The following is a 15734-nucleotide window of genomic DNA, read 5'->3' on the forward strand; positions in this document are numbered from 1 at the left end:
CGGCTCCCCGGACGACGATTTCAGCCCCACACCAGAATGGGGATGGCACTCGGCGAGAGGCCGCCGGGCTCATACTCAAGGTTCAGCTCGGAACTACAGGCGCCGAAAACGAGGATACAGTTCAAGAGCACCGGCCCTCTTTCCCGCTGGGTATCGCGGGCCATGTTCGTCTTCCGGTGCCGCAAGAAAGGACCAACCGTCTGATATTTCGTCGAGCTCTGATGATGAAGCGCTACAACTACTGGACCCCACCAATTTGTCCACGGATCCTTAACATGAAATACTTCAAACCCGGTCGGAACCCCAACTCCTGACTTCGCAGCAGTCATTCGCCGAATGCGGAGAAATTCATTCGCTGCTAACAGACTACAAGACGCACAAGCGACTATCAACGCGCAATACGCACAAGAAGCCATCTCAAAAGGCGCGCAAGAGACCATCGGTTTCGGCGCAGACCCAGGCGTCCCCTGCTTCGAGCCTTAAAAAGCTTGCAACACCGCCTCTCACAATGCACATCGCAGGCCTATCACATCCTGCCGACGGTATGGCTTTTGAAGGACACAGCCCGGTTGTGCGCGACGTTTTGTCAAGAGGAGCCGGTTTGATCACCTCGAAGCACCTTCGGACTACGACCGACTGCAACCAGTGTGACCGATCCCGCATTGTGAGACAGACGGTGGTTCACTGTCCAAGATCGCCTGCCCCGTTTTCCCAACTGCGACGAGATAATCGTCGGCGGGACTTGCAACCAGAGCGCAACAGTCAGTGCCGACCTCCAGAGAAGCTGGTTGCGCGCTGGACGGATCACCAACGACGACCTCAAACCCTGGACAAGTTGCTAAGTTGCAAGCGCACCGGAAACTTGCAGCGTGGCCGAGTGTAAAGGCGAAGTGAACTTGGCCACGCGCGCTCGCAAGGCGGGCGCTAGAGAAAAAACACGACGAGAGAGATACAAAAACAGCCGGCCCAGGAACGGGTGCTGTGTCCTTGTGTCTCTTTTTTACAATATATATATATATATATATATATAATATATATATATATATATATATATATCCAGGCTAACTAGAGTGATCATGTGCAAGACAATTCAGAATCAAAATAAAAAATGTAAAAATATAAAACACACAGAGCTTCTACATATAGAAATAAAGATCAAGTGGCACTGAAAAAGGCTAATTCCTTGTTAGTATTACAAATGGCTCACTTACGCACATATCCGCATACTTTTTGATATGAAAAGCCTGAGTTATTTAACGCGTTATTTTTTTATGAACATACAAAATCATAGTATCACAAAAGACAGGGTCACAATGACAGCTCTCGCAGTGGTTGGCTAAGTGTGAGTGGTTATCTTTGTCAAGTGACTGTCGAAGCTCTTTTAGACGGGTATTAACACACCGGCCGGTCTTTCCTATGTAAACATGGTAGCAAGTTAATGTCAACACGTACACTACACCTATTTTACATCTTACGAACTTGACGTCTTCTATGTTTTCCTTGGTTTCATTTAGCTTCATATAGTGGTGGTCAACAAGAATCGGGCCCCTCGGTTCCCGTTTATCATTCAAGCAGTGACTAAAACGCAGAGCTGCTCTTATTTCGCGTCCTGTTTCGTCGAGCAATATTACCAACTACGTGAACAGGCTACTACATTTTCGGCCCTCTTCCACCCTTTGTGATCCACTACAACGCTCACAAGGTATGCTGAAATCATCATCATCATCATCATCATCATCATCATCATCAGTCTATATTTATGTCCATTGCAGGACGAAGGCCTCTCCCTGCGATCTCCAATTACCCGTGTCTTGTGCTAGCTGATTCCAACTTGCACCTGCAAATTTCCTAACTTCATCACTCCACCTAGCTAGTTTTCTGCCGTCCTCGACTGCGCTTCCCTTCTCTTGATATCCATTCTGTAACTCTAATGGTCCACCGGTTATCCATCCTACGCATTACGTAGCCTGCCCAGCTCCATTTTTTTCCCGAAATAAATGCCGAAATAAAGACCCCTAATTGGGAGGATGCACAGTGCGAGGGGTGTGCGCAGTGATGTCACAAGGATGACGAAGATGCGTGATTCTTGTCGAGAGAAGAAGGATGATGACAGGTGCATGCGCAGAAATGAAAGCAGATGCTCCTAAGTAGTTAAAAACATCAAAACGGCGAACAAGCAGTTCCTGCCAAGGAATGGAATGTGTGCTGCCGCGGAGTGGTGCCGATGGTGCACCGAACGGCCGCGCGGCTCATCCACCCCAATAACTTCACAGCGTGCCTCGTCATGCTGTAAAGCCGGCCAAATCTTTAGCTGGGCCCCGCAAGCGCGGAGTGGTCTGTCCTTCAGTAATGGAGAGAATTCGCGACGCACTCGATGTTAAGCACCTGATTTGTGGTCACGAGCTTAACAATCACCGTCTCGCAAATTCTCTCTCCGTCGTTAGGCACCGGGGAAAAGAAAAAAAAAATGTGCCCTTGCTCGGCCCAGCTAAAGATCTTGCAGGTTCTACAGAAAAGTTGTTTCTGCGCAAGGTGTAAAAGGTTTTGTCTTTTGCTGCGTCTACTGTAAATGTGCACCCTCTATGAAATAAAGACCAGTTGGAAGACAGCGCTGTGTATGTCTCTTCTACGTTCGTTCATTGTTTTTACGCGCTGGTATTTGACGATCAGCCATTCTTATATAATGCGCATTTGATGGCCCCGATACAGGACGCTGCTACGCTTTGCGAAAAGTTTTCTTAACACGTCGGCGCAGTTCTCGTCCTCACCGCCCACTGCTCGCACACCACAAAGGCGTAACGCCTCATCACATTGTTGATGGCCAACTGCAAGACGTTTTCTCGCGTCTATTGGGGGCGAGCTCCACCACTGGAAAAGGTGGCCCCAACGTCGGTGTGACGTGGTATGAGGGATCACGTGGACACAGCAGCCGCGTCGTCTGCTTCGGAAGCGCCCACGCGAGCTGAAAACGAAAGTTTAGTCCCAGCTGTGCTACGGTTCTGATTAAGTGGGGATGTTTTCCCGCTTCGGGTGTCTGCTTGACAGCACTTGAAAGCACTATAATAGATAGTGGCTGTCTTTGAAGGCGTCCAAAATGGTAGGCTATTGCTCGGTACCGCAGTGCCGGACGCGTACGCAATGGAGCTCGCTGTAGAGCACTGCACGGGCTCGGGCTTACCCGAAAGCCCGGGCCCGGCCCGGCCCGTGGGCCGGGCTCGGGCACGGCGTGTGCTTTTTGACCCGGGCCCGGGCCGGGCTCGGGTTTTTTGACGCGGGCCTGGGCTGGGCTCGGGCTTTCTGATGATGTGCATGTAACGTGCAGCGAGTTATTCTCGGGTGTCTCAACTCTGAAAAACATATATTTTTCGGTTTCGGGCCCGGTTCGGGCCGGTTTCGAGCCGGGCTCGGGCCGGGCTCGGGCCTAAGGTAAAGGGGTGGCGGGCCGGGCCGGGCGGGTAACGTAGATTATTTCCGGGCCCGGGTCGGGTCCGAGTCTCGCCATAAAGTTTTGATCGGGCTCGGGCGGGTTGCCCAACGTAAAAACGGGCCCGGGCCGGGCCCGGGCTGAAAAAATCGGCCCGTGCAGTGCTCTAGCCCGCTGTCAGGCTTCACACGTACCCGCAGGCCAAGAAGCTGCGTGTAGCTTGGATTGCGAAACTTAGAACCGGCAAGCAGCCATCGGCTACACATCGGGTGTGTAGCAAGCACTTCCGCGAGGAAGATTTTTGCTACGGCGTTGGGGCTGCGATGTTCGGTGAGCAACAGAAAGCGCGCACTGAGAAGGTCACCCGCGCACGCTGCCCAGTTTATGTCATGAATATTTGGTCTATGAACTTGTTCATGTTAGATACTGGCAAGTTCACCAGAACGAAAGGTAATGGTAAGAAGCACATTAAAAAAGGCATGGCTCATGTTTGCGTTAGCACTAAACAATGAAAGTACTAGATTAACAAAAACAAGCAGCGGGAAATTCCTTGCTGAGAAGACCGATAAACATACAGCGCGACGCAACTTGAGAAACAACGATATTGAAACGTCCAAGAATTTAGAAGAAAGAAACATCATTGAATCGTCGCGATGGCATATCACAAGTCGCCGTATAGCGTCGAAGTTCTTAGTTATAACTAAATGGTTGCTTTTGTTCTGTCAAATAGTCATATACTGCGGCCTAAAGCTCACGGCACGGTGCGAAAGCGAAAGCGAAACATTGTGCGCTGACATGCGTGCAGACGCGCATTTGGTCGCTGCGTACCCGTGCGATCGCTGCATTTAGGCTTCATTCTGTGATGGACCATTTGGTTATACAGAAAGCACACTATAAGAACATAGTCTGCTCTCAGCGACTGCCTACCTTTCACGCAAGAAGCTGGTTCGGAAGACTCCATCATGGCGACCGCGTTCTGTGGGCGTTTACTCTGCGTATTCGGTAAAGAGATGTAGCGCCTGTAAACTATTCTGCGTTTTCTGTTTGCCCAAGATTATTATTTTGAGAGTAATAATCTTCCCTCGTTTGGAGAGTACTAACAGAAATGGCCAGGAGGGCTCCCGCGTGGTGTTTTTATTGAGCGCCGACAGCGAAACCTATGGGAAGCACGCCGCCTTTTCCCTCGTACTACGTAAGCGACGCGCTTCCGACAGATGGCAACTCCGTAAGTCCTCGCCCCGAGTAGCCGAATAAATAGCAAAAATTCTTTATGCATGCCAGGTCGCTTTCTCTTTGGTGTGTAACTCTGGTTCCAATGTTCGCGAAGGTGTTAATAAAATAAGTTGTAGCGCGTGAACAATTTTCTCCTAGTGAGTGTTCTAAGAAATTACCAACATCAGGCCGTATGCGAACACTCAACTGAACTGGCTGTTACAGCACATGCGTAAGATTCCTGGTTACGGCCACTGGGAGGCCTAAGCAAGTGTCCTATTATACTACCATCTACGAAGACCTCGAGTTCCCGTTCACTCAGTGCACCAATGGCAACAGATGAGCGAGTTACCGTCTGGGAGCAGCTTTTGAGGTCCACTATAATGATGTCCATGCCGTTGCTCCGGTGCTGTGGCAGATGCCATGGCGCGATGTTCCTCGGCAGTTCTGCTGGCACAGTCGAGGTAATTAACCCTAGGGGGTCAGAAATAATCTGTAACTCTTCACAACAGCGTTTCGCATAATGTGGTGTTACTTTGAGGCGTTAAATACTGTCAAACAAGCAACATGGCTCAACGGATATGGTTTAGCAGCACAAGGCCCTCGCCTAGTGCTGCCCCGTACAAGGCCTCGAGTATGATTCCCGAAGGCTGCAGGCTTCGGAGCTTTGAAGGGGCATTTGCGGTTGAGCATACTGAACAATGATAAGGAAATGCGTTCAATATTTGGGACCTGTTCACACAGGGTGAGTGCGGAATGGTGCCACAAATTTTCGAAATGTTATTTTTCCTGCTACACGCTTTTTTGTTCTTGTTTTCTATGTATTTTGAGATTTAACAACAATGATGTGATCGCTGTAAAAATTAGCAATGTATCAAGCACCTAACAATATGTAAATTGGCATTTTAGTCACCTGTTTCACAACGAAACTTCGGGACCATTGACGCGCAACTGCAGTCGGAGAAATGATCACGTGGTGCTGCGAACCATCTCACGCAAGGGCAACGTGCAGTGGACGCAAGAAACACCATGTTTTTTTTTTCTTCTGCCGTACGCTGAACGCACATTCGACACGTGGTATGAGACGCCAAAGAAAATGCTGAAGTCGACACTCTACTCGATAGAAGTGGGGGAATGCTCCGATTGGCGTTTGAGTGCGAATCGTTGAATGGGGCACGAGCCAACGACCTTGGGTACGACAGACCTAGCGGTAATAACGCCTGCATGGCTTCTCCTCGCACAGTGTGAAATGAAACTTCAGCACCCTGCCGACCAGCACGGGTGTGGCCACTCGTTGATACACGATGCAACCCCCTCCGATCGGCGCACGGATGTGTTCGGCACGAAGCCAAGCCGTATTTACCACACGTTTTGAACTGGTAGATTTATAAAGGCGGTGAGGCACATAACAGCGAAAATTAGTTAAAATTACCACGTAAGACGTTCGAAATTACGAGTAGCTAGGGGATACCCGAAACTGCACATCCGCACTTTAGCGCATCGAACCCGTTTCCCTTCCGGCTTCAAGGTAATGGAAGACAATGGTCTCCAGGAGAAATTTTACCATGGTGCCAACGCAGAGCCACTTTAGAGCGCATTCCTTAGCCGCGCGTTCCTGAGGCGAGCGTTGGTGTCGGCGTCGACGTAATCGAGCTAACGAGCACAGCGAAGGTTGAAAGGGCGAACGCACAGCGCAGCGGACGGATGAAAGACGCGAGGAGGAAAGCGGAGGGTATGGCGAAAGCGTGAGAATGAAAGTGTAGTGCGGCGACGATGGCTACGAGATGGCGCCAGAGCAGCGCGCGTCGTCTGGGAGGTCTGTCGGCGGCGGCTGCTATAAATCGTGTCCACGAGTCACCCACGCGCTGCCCCTCGCGATCTCCAGATTAGCGATCTCCAGATTAGCCACACATCGCTCCGTTTGTAATGTGCCGCACGAGACAGACTCTCCGCGCCAGCCAATATATCGCGAAATAGAAACACGTTTAGAGCTGCGCTTAAATTTCACATTAGGAAGCATCGTAATTATCGGGGAATTTTTTTCCCTCACAACATACTAAAACAGAGCGTCAAGGGGTTACGCAAGCAATATAATGCTATTAAACGCTATTCCAATTAAGTCTAAGGATGCGCCAGGTTTTTCATGACTGCCGAAACTGCGACACTCAGCTGTTGCCTTAAAGGGCCCCTAAACCACCTAAGATATTTTGTGAACATTTCAAGTAAACACGCGCATCGAGTTCAGAATGCCGTCACGATCAACGATGTCAAACGCTGCAGCGCTACGCGCCGCGGGTGCGCCACACAATGAAATAAAGAAAACAATGCCGTCCTCCTCTCCTGGCCTTTCCGGTATCCCCAGCGGTCGTCGCAATGTCACCAGGATGCAACTGGTGATGTCAACCGGGTCGCCGATGTTCGATTGGTCGAACAAGAACCTACAACTTCCGGTTAGACGTACGCGCGCTCCCTGCTCTTCCTCGTCGTGTTGCTCGCTTGTGCGCCCTTGCGAATCGGTAATTACAGCCCGCAACGCAAGTGCCAAATCGTTCGCATTCCAACACAGTCGTGCTTAGCGGTCTGATTAGCTGCGCGAACAGAGTGCGACAGTGTTGGCCTTTCTAGACGTGCGCGCAACACAGGGTCCATAGCGGCACGCTTCGCATCAGACCGGGCCGGCACGGAAGCAACAGCCGAGAAGCGCCGAGTGGCAGCCGCGATGTGGTCGCAGCTAAGGCACGTCCACGTTAGCGGCACGGTAACTCGCCGAACGGAGTTTGCCATTCGTGGGCCACTGTTCGACAGCAGTTTTGCTCGCGAATGGCGAGAGTTCCTTGCCGTACGTAGAGAGGGTGAGACCGGGAGGAGCACTCGGCGAGGAGGAGAGCCCCGCCGACGAGGAGAGTAGCGAAGGAAAGAGCGAAACGAGCGAGGGCCGTGTTTCGATTAGAGCACTGCACGGGCCCGGGCCGGCCCGAAAGCCCGGGCCGGGCCGTCCGAAGCGTTTGTCGGCGGGCTCGGGCTTGAGGCCGCGGGCCCGGGCCGGGCTCGGGCTTGAAGCCACGGACCCGGGCCAGACTCATTGAAGGGGCTAAGTAGGCCTTCGAACACACGCGACCATTATGGATTGCATGGTTCAATGCATTCTGTGCCAAGCTGAAGTGACACGTGCAAGATGACTGTCATCATCATCATCATCATCAGCCTATATTTATGTCCACTGCAGGACGAAGGCCTCTCCCTGCGATCTCCAATTAACCCTGTCTTGCGCTAGCTGATTCCAATTTGCGCCTGCGAATTTCCTAACTTCATCACCCCACCTAGTTTTCTGCCGTCCTGGACTGCGCTTCCCTTCTCTTGGTATCCATTCTGTAGCTCTAATGCTCCATCGGTTATCCATCCTACGCATTACATGGCCTGCCCAGCTCCATTTTATTGCGATAGCAATTATATGGACACTCAAAAGCAGATTTCTGCCGTCGGCGTCGCCGTCGCCGTGAGGTTCCATATGACGTCAATGGAGATGAAATCGTCGCCGCGCGCCGAACGCTGTATGTGCGAGTGAAAGGGTGCGAGGGACGCGCGCTTTCACAAGGAGTGAACGCACGGCGGATAACAAACGCGCGTTCTGCGCTGTGGTCCCTTAAGGGCTGCAGAAGTAGGCGTCTCTTTCCTCCTTTACAATCACCATATATGTAAAGCAAACGTGCCTTCTTCCGACGCGCGAAAGGCCGTGGGGGAGGGAAGGGAGGCGACGTTTAGCTGCGGCACCAAGTGCCTATTTATATCAGAGGCTCCGGCAACAGTCACCAACGCCGCACACATTTTGAGCGAACGCGGGCAGAACGCCGACGGCGTCGACAACAGTTCTGCGTGTTGCCGGTGCTGCTGCATGTCCAAGTTTATACAGCTGATAAATCTGCTATCATTAATCCATATAGCTCTCTACAAATTTGCTATCGCAATTGATGCTTCGCCTTTCAGGTGAAACTGCGACTTTTTTCCGCTTAATGTCAACTAGAATATCGGTTATCCCCGTTTGTTCTCAGATCCACCCCGCTCTCTTGACTGTATATCTTATCATATGACTATATCTTATCAAAGAAAATAATATAACAGAGGAAGTTCTCATTTTTAACAGCGGAGCTGTTTCAGCCGGGCCTAATGTGTCCGCTGAATCCAAAAATGTGGGCCGATCCTGGCAGCAGTGCAGAAAGGGTCCAAGCGCAATAGCACATACACCTGTGAACTAGCGAAGCTGAGCCTGGTTAAGTCTAGCTAAGAATGGTGGCGACTAATTGCCTATCGATAAGAAATTGATTGCCAATCAATAGCTAGTCGATAATCGATCAATAATCAATAAATTCCCGAAAATGCTGGGGATGACTTTGGTCTAGCCCAAATACGCGGCCAATACCTTACGATAGCCAATCGACAGCCAATCAATAGCTAATCGATAATGGATGAATAATCAATAAATTCGGATAACTTGGTAGTGCGTAGCCTATCCCAAATACGTGGCCAATATCTTGCAATAGAGAATCGATAGCCAATCAATAGCTAATCGATAATCAATCAATAATAAATAAATTCCGGGAAATGCTGGGGATGACTTGGTAGTGCTTAGCCTAGCCCAAAAGCCAGGACTAGCTAGGTGCCCATCATCTCCGCTGTCTATTTAGCATTGCGCCGCCAGTGCCAGCTACGCTAATTTTTTTTCTTTTCCGCAAAAACGAACATTGTTTCCGCGTAAGGAAAAATAAATTATACAAAGAACCACTCCTGAAACCATTTCCATGTTACCGCTTTTGCGATCGCACTATTACCAGTTTCTATACTATGGCATTATTTTAGCGCTAAGGCCAGTTACTTTTGTGCTTCAATGCATAAAACAGCGTTTTCCTCAAAAAGTTAACTGGAACGCCCATGCATTTCGTCGGACACTTTGAAAATTAATATATCGAAATGGTTCAGTCCTAAGAATTCGTTCCAAGTGGATACGCCTTGCGAACTCAGCGGCTATAATTCGTAGATTGAAAGATGTGCCGTAAAATAATTAAAAAGGTAATACGCGTAATTATGTTAAATATTCAATTAGGCGTTTTGACCATCCATTAGGCCATCCATGTCAGAATTAGCTTGGAACTACAAAAACAATTAGCGTCCTTAGAGCGTCGTCGCATTAATGCGAACACAAGAAATCCTGAGATATAGTCAATTACATACTTCAGAACACTCTATAAGCATCAGTCGTTAATACATTACTTACCATTCACTTTGAACCGATACAAAAATGGCGGTAATTTCAGCAAGAAAGAACTCAGCTGAAACTTTGGTCGCTTGTAGTGTATCTGCATGATGTGATTATTATTCTGCCTTTGTGTATGGTTCTGAGTATATAATGTAAATCCTGCTTCGTTTTCTTAGCAAATGTTGATCTTGTAAAATTCAGTCTCATGCTATGTTGTATAGGTGGTGTTGCGTTGTTTTGTATAGCTAGTATTGTTATTGTAGTGTTGTTTAAAATGCATTCTGTTAAAACTTTTTCCAATTCTGTTAACTCGCCGTGACGCAAATATTCGTTGTCTTTCCGTTCATAGCTATTTCGCCTATGAGGAATTCCAGCGACAGCTGGAAATATATGTGAATTATGGTGCATGTCTGCACACTGTTTGCTGCACTATTGCCTTGCCTGGTCTTTTGGGTCACGTCAAGCTACATCATCATCATCATCAGCCTATTCATGTCCACTGCAGGACGAAGGCCTCTCCCTGTGATCTCCACTTACCCCTGTCTTGCGCTAGCTGATTGCAACTTGCACCTGCAACTTTCCTAACTTCATCATCCCACCTGGTTTTCTGCCGACCTCGACTGCACTTTCCTTCTCTAGGTATCCATTCTGTAGCCCTAATGGTCTACTGGTTATCCATCCTACGCATTATATGGCCTGCCCAGCTACATATGTACATATGTCAAGCTACATATGTAGCTTTTAGTCCAAAATGACCGTCCAGCCTGAAAACTGGACAATAAATTGATTTGATTTGATTGATTTCGTCGGACACATTGAAAATTATTATCTCAAAACTGGTTTAGTCCTGAGAATTCGTTCCAAGTGTATACGCCTTGCGAACTCGGCGGCTATAATTCGTAGATTGAAAGATGTGCCATAAAATAAATAATTAACACGTTCATTAGCGTAATAATGTTAATTCATCAATTAGGCGTTTTTATTTCTCGTGTAAGTAATGGCCGCCTCATGAAGTAGTTTAGATCAAGGATTATAATTGCGCTATCTGCCACAGGCAATCTTTAAAAGTTTGGTTCAGCTAAAATGAAACGCCCTGTATATTTGGATGCTAAATGACATGATAGAACCATATCGCACAAATCAAGGTAAGTGCATGCGCACCACCAGAAATATAGTAGCACAGCCAATGGGCCAGATTACGGATGTTCCCGTGGGAGAAACAACGATTTCGGCCTTTGATAGCTTATATACTGTAGCTTATTAAACCTCTAGAAGGAGAGGCTGACAGATACGGTACAATCTGTAAGTAAAAAAATATTTTTTTTCTTACAGGCCGGGCCTGGTCATGCACAAGCGGGCCCTAGCTAAGTTTAGTAATGAACGCCCGGGCCGGGTCCGGGCTCAGTAACACGGGCCCGGGTCGGGCCCGGGCTTGGAACCACGGGCCCGGGCCGGGCCCGGGCTGGTCTCGGTCATGTACGCCCGGGCCCGGGCCGGGCTCGTGCTTTGTATTACGGGCCCGGGCTGGGCTCGGGCCTCGTAAAGCGGGCCCGGGCCGGGCTCGGGCCGAACAATCAGGTCTGTGCAGTGCTCTAGTTTCGATCATCAAACGCGTGTAACTCCGCTATTACGGCATCATTTCAAAAAATCCTCGCGGCTACGTGTTCGTTGTAGGCTCGTGCACAACTGCACCACCACAACTAAATTTCGGCCTCTGGGTGGTTTAGGGGCCCTTTAGGAAACTCACTGGTTGTTGCAACAGCACGGAGCGAAGTGCGATATTGCTGCTGGTCTCGTAAGAAGCGCAACCGGTGTCTAAATAAAGCGTGAGTCTAAATGCGAGGAAGCCGCGTTCGTTTTGTTCAATTAAATTTATAGCTTCAGATGGGCCGGTAGCTTTGAGGCAATTCAAGAACACCCACTGACATCAGCATAACATGCCATCGATACGAGATAGCGGGTATCAGTAGCAATAGGGGGACAGATATTGCAATGTCCGTTCTTTTAACAATACGTTAGAGTGCGCTAAACATCTTACCACACGTAGGCTAATCTTACAGGAAGCGGTGACTTGGTAATTAAGCTAGAAAGCGCGCGAAAACCGGTCACTGGAGGCGATGCTCCTGGCAATTCTCTTACACACCATTCTCCCGTGATGTCCCAAGCTTCGGTAGCGGCTACTCAGTAGAGCACTACACGGGCCCGGGCCGTCCGAAGCGTTTGTCGGTGGGCTCGGGCCGGGCTCGGGCTTGAGGCCGCGGGCCAGGGCCAGACTCGGGCCCGCTCATTGAAGGGCCTAAGCAGGCCTTCGAGCACACGCGACCGTTATGCATTGCATGGTTCAATGCATTCTGTGCCAAGCTGAAGTGACACGCGCGATTACTGTCATCATCATCAGCCTATATTTATGTTCACTGCAGGACGAAGGCCTCTCCCTGCGATCTCCAATTAACCCTGTCTTGTGCTAGCTGATTCCAATTTGCGCCTGCGAATTTCCTAATTGCATCACCCCACCTAGTTTTCTGCTGTCCTCGACTGCGCTTCCCTTCTCTTGGTATCCATTCTGTAGCTCTAATGGTCCATCGGTTATCCATCGTACGCATTACATGGCCTGCGCTGTGGTCCCTTAAGGGCTGCAGAAGTAGGCGTCTCTTTCCTCCTTTACAATCACCATATATGTAAAGCAAACGTGCCTTCTTCCGACGCGCGAAAGGCCGTGGGGGAGGGAAGGGAGGCGACGTTTAGCTGCGGCACCAAGTGCCTATTTATATCAGAGGCTCCGGCAAGAGTCACCAACGCCGCACACATTTTGAGCGAACGCGGGCAAAACGCCGACGGCGTCGACAACAGTTCTGCGTGTTGCCGGTGCTGCTGCATGTCCAAGTTTATACAGCTGATAAATCTGCTATCATTAATCCATATAGTTCTCTACAAATTTGCTATCGCAATTGATGCTTCGCCTTTCAGGTGAAACTGCGACAACTTTTTTCCGCTTAATGTCAAGTAGAATATCGGTTATCCCCGTTTGTTCTCTGATCCACACCGCTCTCTTTACTGTATATCTTATCAGATGACTAATATTATCAAAGAAAATAGTAAAAGAGATGAAGTTCTCATTTTTAACAGCGGATCTGTTTCAGCCGGGCGTAATGTGTCTGCTGAATCCAAAAATGTGGGCCAATTCTGGCAGCAGTGCAGAAAGGGTCCACGCGCGATGGCACATACACCTATGAACTAGCGCAGCTGAGCCTGGATAAGTCTAGCTAAGAATGGTGGGGACTACTTAAACTTAGTCATCGACAGGCAATTGATAGCCAATCAATAGCTTGTCGATAATCGATGAATAATCAATTAATTCCCGAAAATGCCAAGTATGACTTGGTAGCGCTTAGCCGAGCCCAAATACGTGGCCAATGCCTTACGATAGCCAATCTATAGCCAATCAATAGCTAATCGATAATCGATCAATAATCAATAAATCGGATAACTTGGTAGTTTAACCTAGCCCAAATACGTGGCCAATATCATGTGATAGACAATCGATAGACAATCATAGCTAATTGCTAATCAATCAATAATAAATAAATTCCGGGAAGTGCTGGGGATGATTTGGCAGTGCTTAGCCTAGTCCGAAAGCCAGGACTAGCTAGGTGCCCATCAGCTCTGCTTTCTCTTTAGCATTGCGCCGCCAGTGCAAGCTGCGCTATTTTTTTTCTGCAAAAACGAACATTGTTTCCGCGTAAGGAAAAATAAATTATACAAAGAACCATTCCTCAAACCATTTCCAGGTTACGGCTTTTGCGATTGCACTATTACCAGTGTCGATACTATTGCATTATTTTAGCGCTAAGGCCAGTTACTTTTGTGCTTCAATGCATAAAACAGCGTTTTCCTCAAAAAGTTAACTGGAACGCCCATGCATTTCGTCGGACACTTTGAAAATTAACATCTCGAAACTGGTTCAGTACTGAGAATTCGTTCCAAGTGGATAGGCCTCGCGAACTCAGCGGCTATAATTCGTAGATTGAAAGATGTGCCGTAAAATAATTAATTAAAAAGGTAATTCGCGTAATTATGTTATATATTCAATTAGGCGTTCTGACCATCTATTAGGCCATCCACGTCAGAATTAGCTTGGAATTACATAAAACAATGAGCCTCCTTAGAGCGTCGTCGCATTAATGCGAACACAACAAATCCTGAGATATGGTCAGTTCCATGCTTCAGAACACTCTATAAGCATCAGTCGTTAATAGATAACCTACCATTCACTTTGAACAAATACAAAAATATCGATAATTTCAGTAAGAAAGAACTCAGCTCATACTTTGGTCGCTTGTAATGTATCTGATGTGATTATTATTCTGCCTTTGTGTATGGTTCTGAGTATATAATGTACATCCTGTTTTGTTTTCTTAGCAAATGTTAATCTTGTAAAATTCAGTCTCTTGCTATGTTGTATAGGTGGTGTTGCGTTGTTTTGTATAGCTACTATTGCTATTGTAGTGTTGTTTAAAATTCATTCTGTTAAAACTTTTTTCAAATTCTGTTAACTCACCGTGACGAAAATATTATTTGTCTTTCCGTTCATAGCTATTTCGTCTATGAGGAATTCCAGGGACAGCTGGAAGTATATGTGAATTATTGTGCATGTACGCACACTGTTTGCTATACTATTGCTTTGCCTGGTCTTTTGGGTCACGTCAAGATACATATTGTTATGATCGGCAAGGAATTCCACAGGTCAAGTGCGGAAAACATCGCCGTGCGCGTTCCCATGACGAGAGGCGGTTATCGTCTGCCTGGAAACTCGGCTCCCGCAAGTGTGGAAATCATGCCCGCGCGCTATCCCGTGACGAGACAATCGCTCTCATCCCCGAGAAAGCGTCGCCCATTATACGCTTTGAGCAGACGCAAAAGGCGAACACCCAAGGGAGAAGGCACGAAGGGGAAGAGGTCGTCTACTTGACAACCTGTCAAAGGCACTGATTCCACAAGTTCACGTCCACCACAAGGGGGACACCGGCTACTACAAGACCACGAGTGGTTATTTAAGGCCGTCCTGGCCCCCATGCTATAGGTAGAGCCGCTTGAGACTCGGATAGAGTCAAAACCATGTACCAATGAAATGAATACAGTCTTGTCTATTTTTCATCATCACGATGCCCGCCTTAATCGTCGTCTCCTGATTCTTGCGGTGACGACCCACCTCACCTAGTCGAGATTATATCAATTTGTATCTTTTAGTCCAAAATGACCGTCCAGCATGTAAACTGGACAGTAATTTGATTTGATTGATTTCGTCGGACACATTGAAAAGTATTATCTCGAAACTGGTTTAGTCCTGAGAATTCGTTCCAAGTGGATACGCCTTGCGAACTCGGCGGCTATAATTCGTATATTGAAAGATGTGCCGTAAAAGCTTTTTCTTTTCTTCTTCTTTCTGAGGATTTACGTGCCAAAACCAGTTCTGAATATGAGTCACGCCGTTGTGGAGGGCTCCGGATTAATTTTTGGCCACCTGGGCCCCTGGGGTTCTCTCACGTGCAATACAACGCAAGCACACGGGCGTTTTTTCATTTCGCCTCCATCGAAATGCGGCCGCCGCGGCCGGGATTCGATCCCGCTACCTCGTGCTCAGCAGCGCAGCGCCTTAGCTGACTGAGCTACCTCAGCGGGTTGCCGTAAAATAATTAATTAAAAAGGCAATTAGCATACTTATGGTAATTCTTCAATTAGTCGTTCTGATTTCTCGTGGAAGTAATGGCCACCTCATCGAGTAGTTTAGATCGAAGATTATAATTGTGCTATCTGCCACAGGCAATCTTTAAAATTTTGGTTCAGCTA

Source organism: Dermacentor silvarum, chromosome 7 (assembly GCF_013339745.2).
Source record: "Dermacentor silvarum isolate Dsil-2018 chromosome 7, BIME_Dsil_1.4, whole genome shotgun sequence".
NCBI classification, from domain to species: Eukaryota; Metazoa; Arthropoda; class Arachnida; order Ixodida; family Ixodidae; genus Dermacentor; species Dermacentor silvarum.